The following is a 20,622-nucleotide window of genomic DNA, read 5'->3' as shown; positions in this document are numbered from 1 at the left end:
GAGCCCGAGGCGGGGCTCGAACTCACGAACCGTGAGATCATGACCCGAGCTGAAGTCGGACGCTTAACCGACAGAGCCACTCAGGCACCCCGTTATTTCTGAGAGATCATTTAGAATGTTAGAGGCAACAAAGAGGTGATGGGTCTCTTTGGCAGGGAGAAACTTGATTTATATTTCAGAAAGCCCTTTTTTCCCTGGGCCTATTAGAAAAAAAATTTGCATTCAAAAAGATTCATGATGTTGCCTGGAAATGGTCTTTGCAGCTGAATCGGAGAGGCTGCCCCCGGCTGGCTGACCTTCCTTTCTTCACCCTCGATCATTAAACATTAACTTAGCCTCTCTCCTCCTTCTGTCCCCGGCCCTGTGCTGGGGGTTGAGGTGTGTGGGGAGGAACAGACAGAAGGTCGGGGGTCAGAAAACTGGGCCCAGGAAGCAGGTCTGGTCCACTGCCTGTTTTTGTACAGACCCTGAGCTAAGAATTTTTAAAGATATACTGAAATAGTATTTCGTGACATGTTTCAATGATACGAAGCCACATTTCAGCACTCATAGATGGTTTTGCTGGGACAAGGCCACACTCCCGTCTGCCTGTCCAAGGCTGCTTTCATGCTGCTGTGGCAGAATGGAAATGCTGCCACACAGACCGTATTTAGGTAGAGCTAAAATATTTTAAAAAAAAAATTTTTTTTTTAACATTTATTTATTATTGAGAGACAGAGGGAGGCAGAGCAGGAGCATGGGAGGGGCAGAGAGAGGAAGAGACCCAGATTCCGAAGCGGGCTCCAGGCTCCGAGCTGTCAGCCCAGAAGGATGACAATTTTAGGGGGACATAATTCAGCTCATAACACTGAGCTAGTGGTTACTTACAACAGCCATTATTACAAAGTAAATGACGTAAGCTCAACATTCGTAAAGTATATTAAAGAGAAATATAGTAACGGCTTAAACTCTGTCTTAACCATGTTACTGTTCCCGGGGCTCCTGAGGCTGGTGACGCCTGTCGCCTGTCGTGTCTCCGTGGTGCGAATAACTATGTAACGGTGTATTGCTGAGCATGTGGTGCTCAGAATCCGCTTTGGTGGGAGTACTGACACCATGGGGATTAGTAAATGCTACAATCCAGGGTCCCTTTCTGGAGAGCTGGCTGTTGAACATTTACCCACACCACCGGTGCAGGGCGCTAGGTGCTGAGAAGGTCAGCCTGGGCCCTGTGGGGTACGGAGAGGGATGCCAGGCCTTGGGGAGGCTGTACTTGACCTGATACCTGGGGCGCCATGGTGGGGGGGAGCCTCTACTTGACCTGGTGGCGGTGGGGAGCCACGGAAGGGCTGGGAGCTGGCGGGGGAGGGGCGGGTGGTGCATGAGCTACAGGCTGGCAGTGGGTTTGTATTTGTGCCTGTGTGTGGAGTGTGCATGCAAGGCTCTGTGTCCTCTGCAAGTGGAAGGTCCTCCGCGAATGCTCGCTGAATGGCCGGCTCATTTTGAAAAATTTTAGAAAATATTTTATCTATTTTTGAGAGGGAGACAGAGTGGGAGCGGGGGAGGGGCAGAGAGAAAGGAAGACCCAGAATCCGAAGCGGGCTCCAGGCTCTGAGCTGTCAGCTGTCAGCACAGAGCACGAGCCAGGGCTCGAACTCACAAACCGCGAGATCGTGACCCAAAACGCCCGCAGTCTGCCGCTCAACTGACTGAGCCCCCCCCCCCCCACCCCCTGCGTGCCCCTCATTTTGAAATTTCTAAAAGGGGATTCAGCTTCCCATCTCCACTGAGAGTTAGGGCTGGGAGTAATCTGAATGCCGAGCGGAAGGGCCATGGGTGAGCGAATTATGTAGTCTCTCCCCGGTCTCCCCGGGGAGGGCTGAGCAGTCGTTATAAAGGGTAGATACGGATGGTGGGGAGCTGCTTACGGGACGATGGCGAAGGAAAATAGCAGACGGTAAATTATTTGCGTCCCGTGGTTACAATGGCATAAAAATATGTGTACATATGGATAAAGACAGGAGGTACCACAAATGGAGAAGTGAAAACAGTTGTCTCAGGGAGGCGGGAGTGACAGCAGTTTTTCCTTCGGTTCTGTTTCCCTGTTTCAATTTTCCCCTAATAAATATCGGAGAGCGGTTGCTGCCACAAGGCAGTGGCTTCCCTGGGGCCGATGCTGCTGCCTCCTCTCCCCGCGCCTGGAGGGCTGGGCCGGCCCTCGACGTGTCACCACCACCACTGCAAGTGCCCTGGGCGTGTGGGCGGCATCATGCAGACGTCATGGCCACTTGAGGGGGCTGTGCCGGTGATCCGTGGGTGCCCACTCCTCCGGGTTGCCTCTGGAGGCTTGGGGGACCACTGGGCACCGGGAGCCGGTTGTCTCTGTCCGCAGTGGCCGGCCGGGGAGTGGGGGGCGCCGTCCTGGTGCCCCCTTTCAGTTCAGGAAACCTTGGGCTTTGGAGCCCAGTGGACCCAGCTGGGTCCCGCTCTGCTGCTTCTGAGACAGTCCCCTGGGCCCAGGGGTTAGGTCTGCAGGCGGACGGTGCCCACCCAGCCAAGCTCAGTTACGCAGGTCTTGGGGCTCTCCTGGGATGACGTCTCTTATACGAATGTGGCCTCTCCAGGGAGGCTCTCCACCCCTGTGGGCACGACCCGCGTTCTCCTTTTGCGTTGCCGGTTACTGCCACGGAGGCCTCAGTAGAACCTCTGGCTGTAGATGGCACCGGCTTGTGTCTGAATGGAGGGAGGCTGCTGACTGAGGCCTGGTCTTACAGTGAAGACAGCATGCGATTAAGGGTCCTATGTCCCAAGGTCACACCGAGGAGGGTGCCGCTTGGGTCTGGGAGGGAGAGGGTAGAGCGCAGGGGAGGAACCCCCTACCTGTTCTTGCTGGGAAGGAAAGAGGGGAGGGGCGGGTAGGAGCGCTGCTGTTCCAGGGCCAGAAACAGTAGCACAAACAAGACCGAACGGTCGGGAGGAGGGTGAGGCGTGGGGTCGGGGACACCAGGAACTGACACCCGTCTGCTGAAAGCCTTACACGTGTCCGCTCTGCTCAGGTGCCGGGAGACAACAAAGCACAAGGCGGAGGAAGCCCAGGCCCTCGCGGAGATCGCGCACTGGCGGGCGACGCGGAAAACCAGCCAACTAACCGCCGTGCGGTAAGTCACGGGAAGGAAATGGAAGTAAGCAGGAGGGGGATGGGTAAAGGGCTCATGCTCTTTCATGTGGGTAGTCGAGGAAGGGCTCTGAAGGACGGGAGGAGGAAGTGGGGACAGACCACACGGTTGGCAAGGAAAGCTTGTTTTAGGTGTTGGCAACGCAAGTGCAAAGGTCCTGTGGCAGGGACGGTTTTGATTTGTGGGGTCAGAGCACAGCGAGACACGAGGGTGGGTTCGGGCCCTCCTGTCGGCACAGGAGGTGAGGGACAGGTGGCACGCCGGCCACGACAGCTGACGGGATTAGCTCGGGAGTTGCCTGTGTGTGAGAGAGGGGTCAGAGGCTCCGGGGGTCCTGGAAGGATGGGTTGTGGCGACTGAGATGGGGAAGCGTGAGGAGCGGGGCAGCAAGGAGGGGCCCAGAGGCCGTCCGGGCAGGTGTCCTTCCAGACGCCTGCCGGGTGCGTCGGCACATGCTGGACGGGCTGGTGAGGACGTGGGACCGGAGCTCGAGGAAGAGGCCGGCGCTGGAGACGGCACTCGGGAGCCTGATGTGTAGGTGGTGTTTGAGGTTGTGGAGGGGTGAGTACAGACCGGAGAGGGAAGTTTCCAGCAAAGGAGCAGCGCTGAGGTGGGAGTTGGGGGGGAGGCTGGGACCAGTGACAGGCCTGCACTCTGCCCACCTGGGCTGCTTTGCCTGTTCTTGATGTTTGTGGGTGCCCCACCCTCCACTTCTCCCAGGGGGCAGCGGCGAATCTGTCCCCCTCCCCGGGGCGCCCCTGCCCCTACCTGGTTCCAGGCCTGGTTCCTGGAGGTCCTGGGAAGCAACCCCACTTCCCTGCCCACCCCCCCCCCCCACGGCATCCCCGTGGCTCGCGATCCCACACCTACCTCCCGCTCAGGCCTCTCCTTCCCAGTCTTTGCTCCCCCTCTCCTCTCTGCCCCTGTAGGGTTTTCTCTTGGAGCCTCTTCACACCCGTCTATGGAATTGCAACTCTCTCCTCAATGTAGGTTTTGAGTTCCAGACCGAACATTCAACTAGACAGACATCTCCACTCGGGCGCCCCACTTGGGGATGCTGCCCCCGAACTGCACCCCTGATACCCTGGTCGCCTGTTTCCTCAGTGAATGCCCCCAGGAGCTAGGTCCTAAATCCTGGATGGGCTCTGCTATTCCCCACGTGGCCGGGAGGGGGCGCCTCGCACCCTCCCTTCTGCCTCATGGCCCCCACCCCCACCCCAGCACCACCTGCGGATCCACTCCCAGATGGCGCTCGGGCGCAGTCCCACGGCCACCTCCTGGGTTACCGCCACGCTCACGGTCAGCCTGCCGTCTCCCGCTCTGCCTTCCTCCAGTCCGTTATCCGCACAGCCTCCAGAACGATCTCTCAGAAAGTAAATCAAGCGGGGCCACCGTGTTGCTAAAGCCCCCGGGGCGCCCCCAGTCCTCCAGATAAAGCCACAGCCCTCATCCTGCACCAGTCCAGGTGCCTCGCTGGCTTCACCTTGACCCTCACCGAGCTTCAGGGTGTCAAACACATCGCTTCTGCCGCTTCCCTGCCCTTGCCTGCACCTTGCTACCTGTCCAACTCGTCTCATTCCGGGGACCACTTTACCTGGGTACCTCCCCAGGCCCGGAGGGGTGGGCTTAGGGGTCTTCTCTGTGCTCCCATGGCCCGCAGCAGCATCTGCTCTGAGGGTTTATCATGCAGAATTACACCTGTCCGCCGCTTTTCTGACCCTTCCCCCCGCCCCCCAGGTTGTGAGTCCCCTGAGGTCAAGGACGCGGTCTGCTGCCCCCACGGTATCTTCAGCTGGCCTCTGACTCGGGCACGGTGCTCTAGATTCTCTCAATAAACATCTATTCAATGAGCGAGTGACTAAGCGAGTGAATGAATGAACGAGAGAATGAATGAATGAGGGAATGAATGAATGAGGGAATTCAGGAGCAAGTGAGTGGGGGAGAGGCTGCGGTCTCTGACACGGTAGCAGAAGGGTCACAAGAGTGAGGGTTAAATGAGATAATGCTCTGGAGCCTCTGGCCCCTGAGGGGGTGGTTGGTAAATGGGGCTCACTCCCCGCTCCTCCTCCTGTCCCCTGTCCTGGCTAACCTGCGAGTGGCTGCCGATGCTAAGTGACCATTCTGTCCATCCTGCCGCTGTTGCCCCTTCGCAGGGCGTTCTGGAGACGGTCCCATCACCCGCGGCTTCAGGCCCTCGGGGCCCGGAGCCCAGACTGAAGGCGGAATCCTCCTGCACACCAGCTCTTCCAGCCCCCGCTGGCCCCCGGCCCTGGGCTGGGTTGTGCTGTCGTCCGTGGACTTGGAGCGGCCAGAGACGGCAGCCAGCTCCCAGGGCATCTCCTCGGGTGCTCCCAAGGTCAGAGACTCAGTCTCGCATCGGCTTGCTAAGGCACGATTGCTTTCTTTGTCAATTTTCTTTGGGACCTGTGCTTGTCCGGATGTTTACGTGGTGTGGGAAATGAGTGTTCTGGAGCTGTTGGCAGAGTTATCACTTGGCATCCCTGTGCTTCTAGAGATTTGGGGGGCCTTGGAGCTGTGGCTCCTGCCGCAGGCAGCTGTCTGTCTTCTTCCGGCTCTTGAGCCCGGCAGCTGCCTCGGCCCCCAAACACATGAGCGACCTTACGACTCTGGCCCTTCAGTGATCCCCGACAAACTGTTCCCGTGCGTAGGTGGAACTTCTATTTTTAATAGCCGAGTTGTTGAGAGATTGTAAGGCTTCTACTTCCTTTTGAACAGAAGGCTTCCAGAAATAGTTATACCTTTGCTTCTATAGAATCTAGGAAGTCCTCCCAGCCCAGGGGAGGTCAGCAGGTGGTGTGGGATCACCTAGGAGACGGCCCCGGGGACATCACGCACTGCTCGCTCAGTCGGGCTGTCCAGTCCTCTCGATCCGCCGAGCACCGAGGGGCCCCGGCTGGCCCTGCCCTCTGCTAGGGAAGGAGGGTTCGGGTGGACAGGGACCGGGTCTTGGGGGCTTTTAGTGTCAGGCTGAGGGATCTGAACTCTGTCCCTAAGCCCTCACTGACTTAGCAGAGGAGTAACAGATCAGGTGTACGTTTCCAAGAGGCCGGATGGCAGTGGATTAGAGCTCTGCTCCGTCAGTCTTTCGTTTTACAGAGACCTGACCCTTCCAAGGTGCCAGGAAGCGGCGATCACTCCAACCGTGTGCGATGCATTCCAGCGTTTTCTCTTCTCTTCTGTTTCATTTGTTTTTCTAAAAACGCTATTTGCGATCCTCTCCATTGATTTTCCGTCTCCCTCAATGCTTTTGATGTGCAATTTGAACAGCACTGGGTTGGAGAGAGGAAGCCGGGCAGAGGCTGCTTGTCATTGTCCAGCGGGGAAGCCGCGGGGGTAGGGGTGGGGAGCGCCAGCCCTGGGGCAGATGGGCGGGAGGTGGGGGGGGGGGCTTGCATCAGGTCGACCTTGGCCCCTCGCACCTCGAATCCGCGGGCTCAGTGTAACCCCGTCGAGAGACAAGGGGCAGTTCCCGAAGCAACAAGAGGGGCCTGTGACTGTGTCGTGTTGGGGATCCAGAAGCTGTGCTTTCATAACTCAGACATGCTGCGTGGTGTCTGAAAGTCGTTTCATTAAATGTCGCACGGAATCAAAATAGAAATTACATGTTTGGGACAAAGCCCATTGAGCCAGGAGCCAGGCATTCGGAATTGGATCCAGAAGAGTCTCACGGAAGCTGGGGACTGTGGATCCAAGGTGGCCCTGTCTACGTGGCCAGCCTCTCCCCGCCTGCTCACACTTGGATTTCCAGATCTAGCAGGTGGTCCTGGAGCCCCCTGGGCTCACAGATATCAAGCTGCTCAGCGGGGGGGGAGGGGGGGAGAGCAGTGATGACAGTTCCCCTTGGTACCCCTACCGAGCCGAAGACTCATGTCAGTGATCCTCGATCCCCAGCTACCTCTGGGAGGTACACTTATATCTGAGGGAGGTCACCGCCTTGGTCTGAGGTTGCGCAGCCGGCAAGAGGCAGAAATGATGTTTGGGCTCCAGACCAGCCCTCCTGCCTCCTGGGCCACCTCTCCCCTGTCGCTCCTGGTTCTTGCAACGAGCCGACCGAAGTCGAGAGACGTGCGCCGATTAAATCTGGGTGTCTGGGGGAGGGGCTTGGGCCTCGGCATGTTTGAAGGTCCCTGGCAATCCCGACGGCTCCCTAAGTGGGGGCCACTGCTCTGGGAAGGGGTGTGGGTGGCCTTTGTGTCTGCCTTCCGTCCCAACCTCTGCCGGCTGCTCTGCTCATTCAGCCGGTGCATGAGCAGGACCCTCTTCTGGGGGCTGGTAGCCCACACCTTGCAGCTGCGAGTGCATCCCCTCTCCCCTGCCCCGTGAGCGTGCTCACCCTCCACCCCTGCCCCCTGTGTGTGCCCACCCCCCACCCCTGCCCCCTGTGTGTGCCCACCCCCACCACCGTCCCCATGTGTGTGCTCATTGCCCCACCCCTGCCCTTGTGTGTGCTCACCCCCCACCCCTGCCCCCTGTGTGTGCTCACCCCCCCACCCCTGCCCCCTGTGTGTGCCCACCCCCCACCCCTGCCCCCTTGTGTGGGCTCATTGCCCCACCCCTGCCCCCTGTGTGTGTTCTCCCCCCACCCCTGCCCCCTGTGTGTGCTCATCCCCCACCCCTGCCCCCAGGTGAGTGCTCACACCCTCACCCCTGCCCCCAGGTGTGTGCTCACACCTGGTCCCCTTGGCCCTCCTCCCCAGGGGAGCCAGGCAGGAGAGCTGGGGTGGGGTAGGGGTGGAGCAGGCCCTGAGGGGTGTCTGGTGAGTCCAGAGGGGAGTGGGGAGGACAGGTGGGGAAGGCAGTCAGGGGCTTTGCACCCACTGTGAGCCTGGGTGGAGGGAGGGGTGTAGGAAGAGTGAGGAGGTGCCTGGGGGGTCGGGGGCTGGTTTTCTAATCCAGCACTTTTCTGTCCCACTTCCCTTAGGTTGATGTGGTTCTTTTTCTCACTTCCTACTTTGGACACTTTTTTTTGGTCTGTTTATTCAGATGTAAGTTTTTAAGACTTTGGATTTTCCTCTGAGGACTTGTTTAGCTGACTCCCCTAGGACCTCACATGTGGTGTTTTCATCATTATTATTTCTAGACCTTCTGCGGTTTGGGTTTGGACCGCTTCTTTGATGCGTGAGTGAAAGACTCTTCCTGCCCCAAGATGGTGGCCTTTCCCCCACAGATTTTGTCATATATATATATATTTTTTAAACATTCATTTATTGCTGAGAGACAGAGAGACACGGGGCGTGAGCAGGGGAGGAGGGGTAGAGAGACGGGGAGAGTAGGCTCCAGGCTCTGAGCTGTCAGCACAGAGCCCGATGCAGGCGCACAAACTGCGAGATCGTGACCTGAGCCGAAGTCGGTCGGTTAACCAACTGAGCCACCCAGGCGCCCCTTGTCTTGTATTTTTAACTTAATTGCACGGTGATTACAGAATGTTTTATGTTGTTGCTGCCTTTTGGAATTTATTGTTACTTTGGAGTGATTTTTTTCCCCCTTCCAGCTTTATTACAGTATAAATAGCATACAATAAGCTGTACATATTTAATGGGTGCCATTTATTAAGTGTTGACACGTGTGCACCCCCAGAAAACCATCACAAGGATCAAGCTAATGAACCACTCCTGGTTTCCTCTTTGTGATTTGTCCCTCTGTGATTGCTCCCCGGGCTCCCCCTTAGCCTCCCCCTGTCCCCAGGCAACCACTGATCTGCCTTCTGCCCTCTAGGTCAGTTTGCATTTTCTAGCATTGTGTGTAAGTACAGTCTGAGAGCATATTTTCTCTTGCGTCTGGCTTCTTTCACCTGCAATTATTTTGAAATTCATCTTATCCCACCAGGGTCCATCCCTTTTTACCCCCGTGTCGTATTTCCCGGTGTGGATGCGCCATGCTTCTTTATCCATTCAGCTGTGGACGGACCTTTGAGTTTTCCCCCTTTTTGGCTCCTATGAATAAAGTTGCTACAGACATTCACGTAGAAGTCTTTTACGGATGTACACTTTTGTTCCTTTCGGGTACATACTTAGTAGCAGAAGGGCTGGTGAGAGGGTACGTGTGCGTTTCACTTTTTTTTTTTTTTTTTTTTACAGAGAGAGAGTGTGTAAGCGAGCGAGGGGCAGAGGGAGAGAGGGAGAGAAAGAGAGAGAGGTGGGGCTCTCCCCCGAAGTGGGGCTCATACTCACCTGATGCGGGGCTCGAGCTCACCCGACATGGGCCTCGAACTCATGAACCGTGACGTGAGATCATGACCTGAGCCGAAGTCAGATGCTTAATGGCTGAGCCACCCAGGCGCCCTATGTTGAACTTAAGAAATTCCCAACCTGTTTTCTAAGCGACTGCCCGTTTTACCTGCCCGCGAGCATGTGAGAGCAACTGGAAAGTTCTACCTGCTTCGCGTCCTTGTCCTCGGGTGGCCGGTCTTTTCCATTGTAACCATCCTAGCGGGTGTCCAGCGTATCCCCTGGAGTTTTAATTTACATCTCACTAATGACTGACGACATTGAGCGCCTTTGCATGTGCTCAGTTTTCCTACATGTATCTTCTGCGGTTGGCTGTCTATTCAAATCTTTTGTCTTATGTTGCAAGGATTATTTATATATTCTGGATACAAACCCTTTGCTAGATGTGTAAATGGGATTTGTAAATATTTTCTCCAGCCTGTGCCTTCCCTCTTCATTTTCTCCACAGAAGATCTTGAAAACAAAGCTTTTTAATTTCGGTGAAGTCCAATGTACTGGGTTTTTTGTTTGTTTGTTTGTTTCTTTTATAATTTGTGTTTTTGTGTGCCCAAACTGAGCCAGTGTGGCCCCAGCTCAGGCCCTTGCTTCCAGGCTGTGGTTTCCTTACTAGAGAGTGAGGGTGGGGCAGAGAATTGGGTCTCCCACCCCCCACTACGTACGGTCAGGTTCTGGAATGTTCCTCCACCTTTTCTGAGTCCCTCCTCTCCCGTTTCAGGCCAAAATGTTTCCTTTCTGCCTCAACACCTCTGATTTTCATTTGACCGGTAGCAGCTGCTGAGCCCTGAGCCATGGGGCCTGGCCTGGGTGACACCTGTCCTCTTCCTTCCCATCTTCTCCAACAGGCAGGATTTCCTCAAGGACGTTGCAGGGAGTTCTCCTGGAGCCAGAGTCCCCCAGCCGTGGGAGCGACGCTGAGCCAGGACTAGGTGAACCCTGTTGTGCCCCCAGAGAGGTATAAAGTTGTGCCATAAAGGTCTCGCAACGTAGATTCTCTTTTAAGGGTGAGGAGGCTGCAGCCCAGAGAGGTTGTTCACCCTGTCCGAAGTCACACAGGCAGTCTTCTAAACCGGGTCATCTGACTCCAACGCCCCCACCCCACAGTGCTCTCCAAGGACCTGGCAGTTCTGGCCAGGATCTGCCTGGGTCTATGGGTAGAACCTGAAGGCACCCCAAGGAGCCTGTCTAGACCTTGGAAATATAACCACTCTCAAAGCTGCATTTCAAGTCCGTCTATAATGGAACAGAGACATGCATAGTCTTAGAGGGGAGAATAGCTCCCAGGCTTGTAAGTGAGGCACTGCTGTGAGCCAACAGGAGGTAGGCTAGGCGGCGGGGTCCGAGGCGGGGAGGGCCGGTGGTGTTTCCTCCAGGATGAGGCCCGCTGGGCCGTCAGCTTTCCAGGGTCTGTTTGCTGCCCGGGGAAGTGCTTCCCTGCGCGAAGAGAGAAGGGAGATGCAAAGGCCAGGCCAATCCGTCCGTCCGTTTCCTCACGACTCATTGAGCTTTGACTATGTGAAAGGGACTGCTCTGGATTCTGGAATTCAGTGAAAAGCAACATTTTGAAGTGAGCTCCATCCACTGCCTGTATTTTCCCCGAAAGCCCCAAGGAGAGGGGTTGCAATAGAAATCGAGGGCAAATGGGCAGTGGGCTTGTCGGCAGTGACGGGAGGTGGAGCCTGGGTTTCAGCGGCCTGTGCGGCCGGGACAGCCTCACCACTGCAGGGAGCAGGAGAGGAGGGCCACACGGAGGCCCGGTGAAGCGGGTGAAGGCGAGACTGCATCCCTGGGAGAAAACTGTGCGGTCCTTGTCACAGCTCGCGTGTTCATCGTCAGCGAAGAACGTGGCTTCTGGTTTATACATCGAGCTTATACAACGAGCTCGGCTAATGGGAGTCTTCCCCTGTAAACTGATCTGTGCTCTAGCTCTGGCACAGCAGTGAGGTTTCTGAGTCGGGTCAGCTGAGGAGTAAAAGCTGCCTCGGGAGACTATCGGCAGACACATTTCAGCCATCAGCAACGTAGCTGTTTGGGTTTGGTTCAAGCACAAAGACTGTGGAGCCCAGTGACGAAAAGCCAGATGAATGAACCCAGGCTTTTCGCCAGCCTTGTAGCCTGGGCTATGCCGGGGGTCATGATGGGAGCCGGTTAGCTAACCTGTGTCCTGTGTGCCAAGAAAAGCGCTGTCAGGGGCTGGAGAACCGCCCTGCCACCCCCCACCCCATGTGGGAGGGCAGGGGCGGGGGCGGGGGGCTGCCCTGGGCTCACCTGCCTGTACTTGCTACCCTTGCTTTTTTTTCCCAGTGTGCAGGGTGGCCACCGCAGGCCGGATTTCCATAAATTTGATAAATCTGATATCCAGTCTGTTGTGAAATGTGGTTCTGGGTTCCATTATCTTTGGAGGTTTTGACGGAATGCACAAGGAGCTAGCTGAAATGGAAACAACATTGCAATCACCGAGCTAATGACTATGATAATGCAAATAATTTAACAACCAGATTAATGCAATATTAACTCTCCTCATTATACTAATAATCTTCGCACAGCAACACAAAAACAACAATTGGCTGGGGAGGAAGGATGCGTTTTACGGGAGAACAAAGTCCCGGGGAAGTCTCAGAATGTCCTTCTGTGATCTGAGAAGGGAGAGAGAGAGGAGCTAAGGTTTCCGAAATGCCCACCAGGTGCCAGGATGCAGGGGTGACGGAGGACAGTCCCTCCTCGGGGCGGTGCACGTCTCACAGGGTGGGACAGCCTTAAGTGACTGTACCATGAAGTGGCCTTGAGAGGAAGAGGGAAGGCTTCCCGGAGGCGGCGGCATTAAGCTGAGTCTGCCCTCTTCACCTCCCTTTTCTCGGCAGCCTGCTGCAGTCTGCTTTTGTCCCTTCTTCGCCTCCAAGGTGCTCTTACCAAGTGACCTTCATGTTGCCAGACCCAAAGGTGGGTCCTCTGTCTCCATTTTCTCTGGTCCTCGCAGCACGTGCTCCTGGAAGCCGTCATGGCCTCTGGATGCCCCCCAGCATCACGGGCACCCCCCCTTCTCTGTCTTCTCTGCTGGGTCCTCTTCCCTTCCCGACCTTGGAACACTGGCACGCCCCAGGGCTCAGCCCTCCCTCCTCTCCTCCCGCCCGCCCTGTGACCCGGACCACCGTCTACAGGACGCCTCCCTGGGATGTCTGGCGAACGTGCTTTTAACCAGATTTCATAAAACAGAAAAAGCACATGTTGCGAGAGCACAGCTTGACGCCTTTCCACAAAGTGAACACACTTGGGGCTCAGTGCCCAGATCAGGAAGGAAACCGTGACAGCTCGAGGAAGCCCCTCCTGTCTCTCTGGCCCTCCCCGGGGAGCTGGCCGTGTCCCCGCTGTGTCGCCTGAGGTGGTCTTGCTTGGGTTGCTACCGGGTATAAGTGGGATCACGGGAAATCCGGCCCGTTGGGCTCAGCGTCACGCCCGTGGACTCGTCCACGGTGTTGTGCAGCGACAGCCCGACCTCTCCGCTGTTGTAGAGAGTGTTCTGTTGTACGAACGCACCGCAGTTTGTTCATTCGACTGCTCCCTGGCATTCGTGTTGTTTCCATCTGGAGAATTCTGAGTAATCCTGGTAAAGAGGGCTCATGGCTCAGTTTTCCTCCTGACTCTGCAAACCTTGATGTGGGCTTGACGTGGGGAGGGTAGTGTGATAGGGTTCGTTGCTGGAGTCTAAGGGTCTGGAGCTCACCTTTTTATTTTATTTTAATTTTATTTTTTATTTTTTTATTTTTGAGAGAAAGAGAGAGAGGGAGAGAGGGAGGGGCAGAGAGAGAGGGAGACACAGAATCCGAAGCAGGCTCCGGGCTCTGAGCTGTCAGCACAGAGCCCGACGCGGGGCTCGAACTCACGGACCGCGAGATCGTGACCTGAGCCGAAGTCGGACGCTCAACCGACAGAGCCACCCAGGCGCCCCTCGCCTTTTTATTTTAAATACAAGAGTGCATGAATGAGTGAGTGAGTGAGTGAGTGAGTGACAAGGGCATGAATGAAAGAATGAATGCATTTCTGTAAAGGACATTGTTGCGTGTGGCCTTCTGTCGGTTACCCGGCTGGTGGTTCTCGTGGATGTTAGCGTGTTTAATCCTTGCCACAGTCCCCTGAGATGGGGAGGATTGTCTGCATTTTACAGAGGCTGTAAGTGGGCGATGCACAGAAGGCAGGCAGCACCGTCCGTCTCCGAAAAGGGCTTCATGAACTTTTGCCGGCCACCTCTCTGGTTCGAGGTGACATAGCTTGTAAGTGGCCGAGCCGGGATTTGAACCCGTGAACCTGAACGTCGTCGCCATTGCACAGTTTCCACCACCTGGGCTGCCTGTCTTTGGGGGATGTGGGAGAGCGAAGGGGTCCCAGCTGTGTCTTTCTGACCGCCGCCACATCTGCCTCTCTCTGGGTGGCGGACTGTGCGGGCCTCCTCCCCAGGCCCCCACCGTCCTCTCCCTGCGGGTCACCCGGACCGCGATGAAAGCGATGGGCTCAGACTCAGCCCCGGGACCTGGCGCCCTCCCTCCCTTAACCGGCCCCAGCCAGAGGATGAGCTTAGCACACAATTGCAGTGGTCTTTGCTCACTAATTCCATTTTCTGTGTCTGGAGTAATAGGGCCTCTTGAACTCATTATGCTCATTTAGACTCGAATAATGAGCAGCTTAGCGTCTGACTCTGGGGTTAGGGCTGAGGCTCCGCCCGGACCGGGCCTGGCTGCTCCCAGCCGTGGACCGACTGGGTGCTTGCGAGAAGTGGCCTCCTCCACCAGGCGCGTGGGGTCGGGATGCGGGTCAGTCAGCTGTGACCGAGCTGAAGCCACCCTGACCCAACCCCGGCGGGCCCGGCAGAGCCCTCTCCCCAGCGCCTGCACCTCTGGAGAACCAGCCGGTAGCGACAACGGTGACCCAGGGACATTTTCAAAGGGGTCTGTGGCCCCAAATAGGACAGGAACCACGCCCCTCGTGAGTGGAGATGTCCTTGGTTCAGCCCGAGTGGTCAAGGGGCTGTGAGTAGTGGTCCCCATGTGCTCTGGTGCCGAGACAGGAGGGAGCTCTGGGCGTCTCTCCCTCGGGCCCCCGAGGGCTCCTTCCACGCCTCACTCTCCATCGATCCCTGCCCTTCGGCACTGGGGGTACCCGCCGAATTCCTCATTTCTTCCAATGACCAGCCCCCTTGGCCGGCAGTGTCGGCTTAGTGTCTTCTCCTGGGTCTAGCCCACCCCTGGGCCTCTCCTCCCATTCGGTTCCACACACAACGCCACCAGCCTCTCTTGGCTGGTGATGCTGACGTCAGACTTAGGTCTTCCCATGAGGACCCCACCGAGGGGCAGGGCACCGGTCACGTCGTCCAAAGCAGGATCTTGATAGTGCCGCCGAAATGAGCCAGCTCCAGAGGGTCGAGGTTGAGGGATCACAGCGGCTGAAACAGTGACATAGGCTTCCTTCCTGCGGGACTGCTCAGAGCCTTTGTTGGCTGCTTTATTGGTGTCGAATGGGACATTTCCCAAACACATTTGGGCATGACCTTCGCTGCACACGTGCCACATGGCAGCCTGGACCAGGCACTTTCCCGGCCCCGGGAGGTAGTTAGCATCTTCGTTTTACAGAGGAGAAACCCAGAGGGCAGGGTCTTGCCCAGGGGCGCAGAGCTCAGAGAGGGGGAGCCAGATTACAGATTGCAGTGTGGAGCTGCCCTTTCAGAGTCCTGGGCTCAGCCAACAACTTCGTAGGGCCTAGCAGCTTGAGAGCGAGGCCACTCCAAGGGAGGGAGCCCCCCTGGGATCGGTCTCCTTCCCCCTGAGCCCTGGGCACCTGGGCACGTGCCATCTCGCCAGGACTGCAGATACAGATTGGGGGGCTGGGGCTCAGCGATGTCGGTCGTGAGTGCTGGCCCGGGAAGGAGGGGATGTATGAGGAGTCTCAGCTCTGCCATTTATTGGCTACATGGGTTGGACCGGTTCCTTCTGGGCCTCGGTGTCTCCACTTAGAGATGAAGGATCCCTCTATGTCCCCAGAGAAGCGATTGGCAATCGCTTCCTTGGCCCGCCCACAATTTGATTCATGTTCCTTGCATCAGACTGGTGGGGAAAAATCATTGTCTTCGGTTGGAAGCCCCTCCTTTTTTTCTGGTAAAAATGGCCGTGCATCTTTTTTTATTAAAAAAAAAGTGTTTTTTTAATGCTTATTTATTTTTAGAGAGAGAGATTGACAGAATGTGAGCAGGGGAGGGGCAGAGAGAGAGAGAGAGAGAGAGAGGAAGACACAGAATCTGAAGCAGGCTCGAGGCTCCGAGCCGGCAGCACAGAGCCCGACACGGGGCTCGAACTCACGGACCGTGAGATCATGACCTGAGCCGAAGTCGGAGGCTTAACCAACTGAGCCAGCCAGGCGCCCAGAATGGCCGTGCGTCTTAAACCAGCTGAGTGGTCATCACAAGCCGGTGCACCTGCAGGGAGACCCGGTTCAGGTTGGGGTTCTGCCTGAACTTGCTGTTTGACCTCAGGGCTCCAGCTTTAGAGGGAGGGGATTGGGCTTGTTAGCCTGCAGGGGTCACCACTCAACCATTTCGCCCCTGGGCTCTCCAGTGATAATGTCCTGTGGTTGCAGCTGGCCAGGCCTGCCCAGGGAGGGGACCTCTGGGTATCACCACCACCCCCCCCACACACACCGTTCCGGGAGATAGGTGCACTCAGCTGGCCGCTCCCCAGAACAGCCGCCACCGGGGGGGCGAGAGCCAGTGGGACCAGCTCTCCTGCAAGCAGGGCCCTGGGGTCCGGTGCTCATCAGCTAAGCAGGTAATTATGTGTGCGCTTTGTTCCCCGCACAAAGGAGCTCTCAGAGAACTTCCGAGAGGTCTCCGCTTCCTCGCTGATTTGATTTTTTTCAGAACTGGAGTGTGAAAGCCAGGCCGAACCTGCCTAATTGTGCCTGCGAAGGCTATTCAGAGAGACCGTTCTTGGAAGAAGATCAGGACAATTAGCTCTTGGCTGCGGGTAGAGGGGGAAGCGAGCTAATCATGGTGAATGTCAGCCTGTTCCCGGGGGAACCAGAGGGCACAGAGTTGGGAGAAGAAATAGCAGAAAAGAGGCGCATCTGCCAGGCCTGCCTCCGGCGGGGGGTGCTGGGGTGGCCTCCACTAGGAGGAAGCAGACGCTGGGCCGGGACAAGGAGCGCCCAGGAGTGTGGCACGCCTCGGGCTGTTGGGGCCGACCGTGCGACCTTGGGCAAGTCTCTTAGCCCCTGGGGTCTCAGTTTCCCCAGGTCTGCAGCACGAGCCCTGTGCAAAATGAGCATATGGAGGCCGTTCATCACAGGGACGACAGGTGGGCGCCGCGGGCCCGGAGCAGATGGTACCGGAAGGGCCGGAGGAGAGAGCTCCAGCAGCCAAGGGCAGAGCCTGGTCCTCTGGCCGCTTCTAACCACCACGCCCTCCTGTGTTCCGCCTGGATGAGAGGAACATTTCTAGTTGTAAGGCAAGTGCCTCGTTGGACTTCAAGTCCCATGGAAGTTCAAGTCCCAGCTTTGCCTCTTCCGAGCGCTGTGACATTAGCGAGGCTCCTTGGCCTGAGTCGCTGTTTCCTGCTACATTACAGCGGGACCCCCAGTAGGCGGCAAACGCTCACTGTCGCTGCTCAGCATGAGGAAACGAGGGTCCGTGTAAGTGCATTTTCTCCACAACCAAAGTGTGTGTGTATGTGTGTGTGGCTGTTTGGACAGAAGTCTTTCTGAACGGGGTGTGTGCTTTTTCTGCATTTTTTAAATGGAGCCTGGAGAACATATTCCAATGGATTTTTCCCCCCTTAAGAGAGAGGCAACAGTGTTACAACAGAGTCTGCGTCTGTGTCCGCCTGTGGCCCCATCCCTCACCGACTGTGTGCGGTCACCGCTCTGATCTCTAGTTGCCTCATTTCTCAGTGGCGATTGTGTCTCACTCCAACCATGCGTGACGGGAAGGGTGCTTGTTAATACGCTTAGAACAGGAACCAGCGCTTAGTATGTGCTCAGTAAATGTTAGCAGTGTCACCATCATGATCTGATGGCTTAGGGTCACACTATACAATCCACATGTGCCAGCGGGTGATGTGGGGATAAATCTGTTCCTGCGGGGCTGAAACGAGAGAATCAGAACCTGGGTTCAGCCGGGGCTGGCAGGTCTATGCTTGGATGATGTTAATGGTCACAGATTTTGGAAACCACCCCTGGGGAGAAGAGACAGCCCTCAGGGCTACTTCTAAGTTTGGGGACTTAAGAGACAGAGGTGGGAGTGGCCAGAGAACCCGGTCCAGAGGGGAGCCAGTCCCGCTGCGCAGACCCTGGTCCCCACCTGGGATGTGAGGCGGCCTCAGCCTTGTCAGCTAGGCTCACGGGGGGCGGGGGGAGGGACAGGTTGCCACGGGCTGCCACGGCCACGAGAAGAAGCATCCTCATTTGTTTCTTTATCCTTTGGCCGCTCCTCGAATAAAAGGCTTTGTGTTTCTGCCCACTCAGAGAACACTTACCCTCTTAGCTTCTCTTAATCTCAACACTTTGGAGGACGTTTTGGAGGTGGTCCCGCGCGTTTCCCGGTGCGGCCCTCACGGAACCCCGTGGCTGGGAGGAGGCTGAGACCAAATGTGGGACCTCCCAGTTCGGGGCTCCGTTGGCTCACGGTTACCATGACTAGTATCCTCTGCTGACCGATTGGGGCGGTGAAGGAGCTGAAAACACGCCTGTGAACAGAGGTGACCGGACCAGGAGAATCCTTCCCGGAGGAGGCCTGGGAAAAGCTGCACTGGACTTACTCGAATAAGTGTTTGGTCGGAGGCCGTGTTGACTGCCACGAGTACGTGACCTCTCACACCCATTTTGCTGGAGGGGTGACGGAGGCACATCTGGGCTCTGCGTAGAGGACCCTCTGCGGCGGTGGGTGGCGTCGGGGGGCAGAAAGGGCGGTGAGCACTTGGCGGGGCCGGCACGGTCTGGAGGTCCCTCCTCCCCAGCGGGGTCGCTGGACAGTGGGGCTGCCGTGGAGCCGATGGAACCCCGCCCAGGGAGCTCTCTCCGGCCCCAGCAGCTCCCCTCTGCTCCCACCCGCCAGGGACGCACAGTTCCAACCTCAATGCCTTTCCAATAAAGCCGGAAAGACGACCGGCCCCATTTCCCGAGCAGAGCAGAGCAGAGCAGTTATTTTACACTTCATCTAATTGATTAAAATCACTCCTCGAAATGAACCAGGCCTTGCAGAGCAGAGGCGGGTGAGTGAGACTCAGAGAGGGCAGCTTGCCGGGGCGGGGGAGACGCGCTGGGCCGCCGGGGCTGCGCAGAGCCCCGCGGTGGGGGGCAACGGCCCTTCTCCTTGGCCCCGCTCTCCCGGCCCCCGGAACCACTGCCTCTGTCGGCCAACAGGACCCTCACGGGCTGCCAGCCCTCCCCAGACGCCAGGCTGTCCCAGCAGGGGCCTCTCTTGGGGTCAGGCAGGTGAGGGACTCCGCAGCTGCTCACTGCCCACTGCATGGCAGGTGGGCGAGGCACTCAGGATCCAGGTCCCCTGTAAGCCTCCAAGCTGCCCCAGGAGGGGGGTGACGGCGATCCCACTTTCCAGCTGACGAAACCGGAGCCCGCTGAGAGGCACGGGGGGCCAGGGCTGGCCTTGCACGCTCTACCCCCGCAGTGGCCGACGGGGGGCCGAGGGGGGGGGGGTGTCCCGCTTTCGTTTGTCATCTGCCAAACCCCGAGGTGAGTCCGGGCATCTCACGATGTGGACTTGGTTATGAGAGTGCCTATTTGCTGACAGCCTTTGGGGGAAGCCTTCGCCACCCGTGAGGCCAGAGCACGGGACAGGGACGGTGTCTCGCCCAGTAAGGGACTGGGAGTGTCTGCGCAAGGAGCACCCCTCACTTTGCAAGGGGCTGAGGGCGGCAGATTCCTCAAGAACAAGAACGAGAGCTCGTGCCCTTGCGACTGGGTGTAAAATTCTGTTTGATGCTCTCGCACTGACCCCTGTCCGTCACCGCCTCCTTCAAGGCAGGGCTTGGATGCCGCCCGCACCGCGCGGTCTCTGGGCACCCCGGCCCGGCACTGGCCTCCCCTGGAGCACCGCCCCTGCTGGGCACCCTGTTACGGGAGCCCCCGTGTGGCACCGCCTCCGCTGCTTGGTGCTTGTCTTGGTTTTCCCGGGTCTGGCGTCGTGAACGCTCAGGAAACAATCGTTAGACAAACGAATGGACAAATTAAGGAATGAAGGAGCGAGTGAGTGAGAAATGAATGATGGGTATGAATGGAGGCCCCGGATGGATTTGGGAAGGCTCCTCTCGCCCTGCCCCTGCTCCAGGACCTCACCATTCAGCTCCACGCCTCTGGCCCTGCGGGCTGCAGGGGGCTGACAGATACAAGCCCACGACATAAATGCCCACAGTGCCCTTGACCGTGCCCTGCACAGCTGGTGGTAAGACTAGGAAGGGCGGGGACTGGAGCTCCCTGGAGGGTGGGTGTGTGTCCGTGTGGGTCTGTCAGGGGACTGGGTGCATCGGGGCCGGGGGGTGGGGGAAGGCAGCGTCCTGCCTCCTGGCTCCACCCGTCCCTGCTCTGCGCCCTGAGCCAGGAGGAGGTGGAGGCAAAGCGGGTGTCAGAGCCGACAGCCTGGACAGGAGGCCCAGGGAACGTGACCGGGCGGGGGCTGATCCTCCTGGGGGAAAGGAAACAGGTGCAGCAAAGTCCTCCCAGGCTCAGAGCCCAGGTCCCCAGACCACGGCGGGTCAGGCCAGGCTGTGGGTCACGTGGCGGGTGGCAGGGAATGGCCTCACCGGCTAGGACGAGAGAAGGCGGGTTGGCTGGCTATCAGGTGAAGCCCAGCGGAGACCCGAACGGCGGGATCTGGGCCAGGAGCCCCTAACCCCGCAGGCGGGGTGCGCGCGGGCCGTGCCTTCCCGCCTCGAGATCTTCGTGGCAGATGTTTATTTGCCTATTTTCCAAATTGAAGGTGATCGTGGCTGTTCTGCTCTCTCTTCCCTGGAAAGGCCACAGGGGCCCACTGCCCCTGCGCATTTGATAAACCCTTGTCTGCTTGCGCCGAGGAATTCCGTCCAGGGCTTTCTCGGAGACGGCTCTCAGAGCAGCACATCAAACCGTGGGGAGGAAAACCTTTTTCCTCCACGGATCCGGGTTCCGTGGTTGGGGCCCGTGAATGTAACTGACAGTGGACAGATCAACAAGAGAAAAGAGGAAGGGGC

At 57.5% G+C, this 20,622-nt stretch overlaps 2 long non-coding RNA genes across 2 annotated transcripts in view; both read left to right on the top strand.

Moving 5' to 3' along the window:
- The first annotated feature begins 2,910 nt into the window (after positions 1 to 2,910).
- Positions 2,911 to 20,622, top strand: part of LOC128773688 (uncharacterized) — a 28,222-nt gene continuing 10,510 nt past the window's right edge. The window contains exon 1 of the long non-coding RNA XR_008418106.1: positions 2,911 to 3,137. This is a non-coding gene — a long non-coding RNA (uncharacterized LOC128773688). The remainder of the gene's footprint in view (positions 3,138 to 20,622) is intronic.
- LOC109268717 (uncharacterized) lies at positions 4,006 to 5,007 on the top strand. The gene is made up of 2 exons (XR_008418108.1): positions 4,006 to 4,141; positions 4,377 to 5,007. It is a non-coding gene; the product is annotated as an uncharacterized LOC109268717 (long non-coding RNA).

Source organism: Panthera pardus, unplaced genomic scaffold, assembly GCF_024362965.1.
Source record: "Panthera pardus isolate Hobbes unplaced genomic scaffold, ASM2436296v1 HiC_scaffold_26, whole genome shotgun sequence".
NCBI classification, from domain to species: domain Eukaryota; kingdom Metazoa; phylum Chordata; class Mammalia; order Carnivora; family Felidae; genus Panthera; species Panthera pardus.
This window is presented reverse-complemented; position numbering and strand designations above follow the sequence as displayed.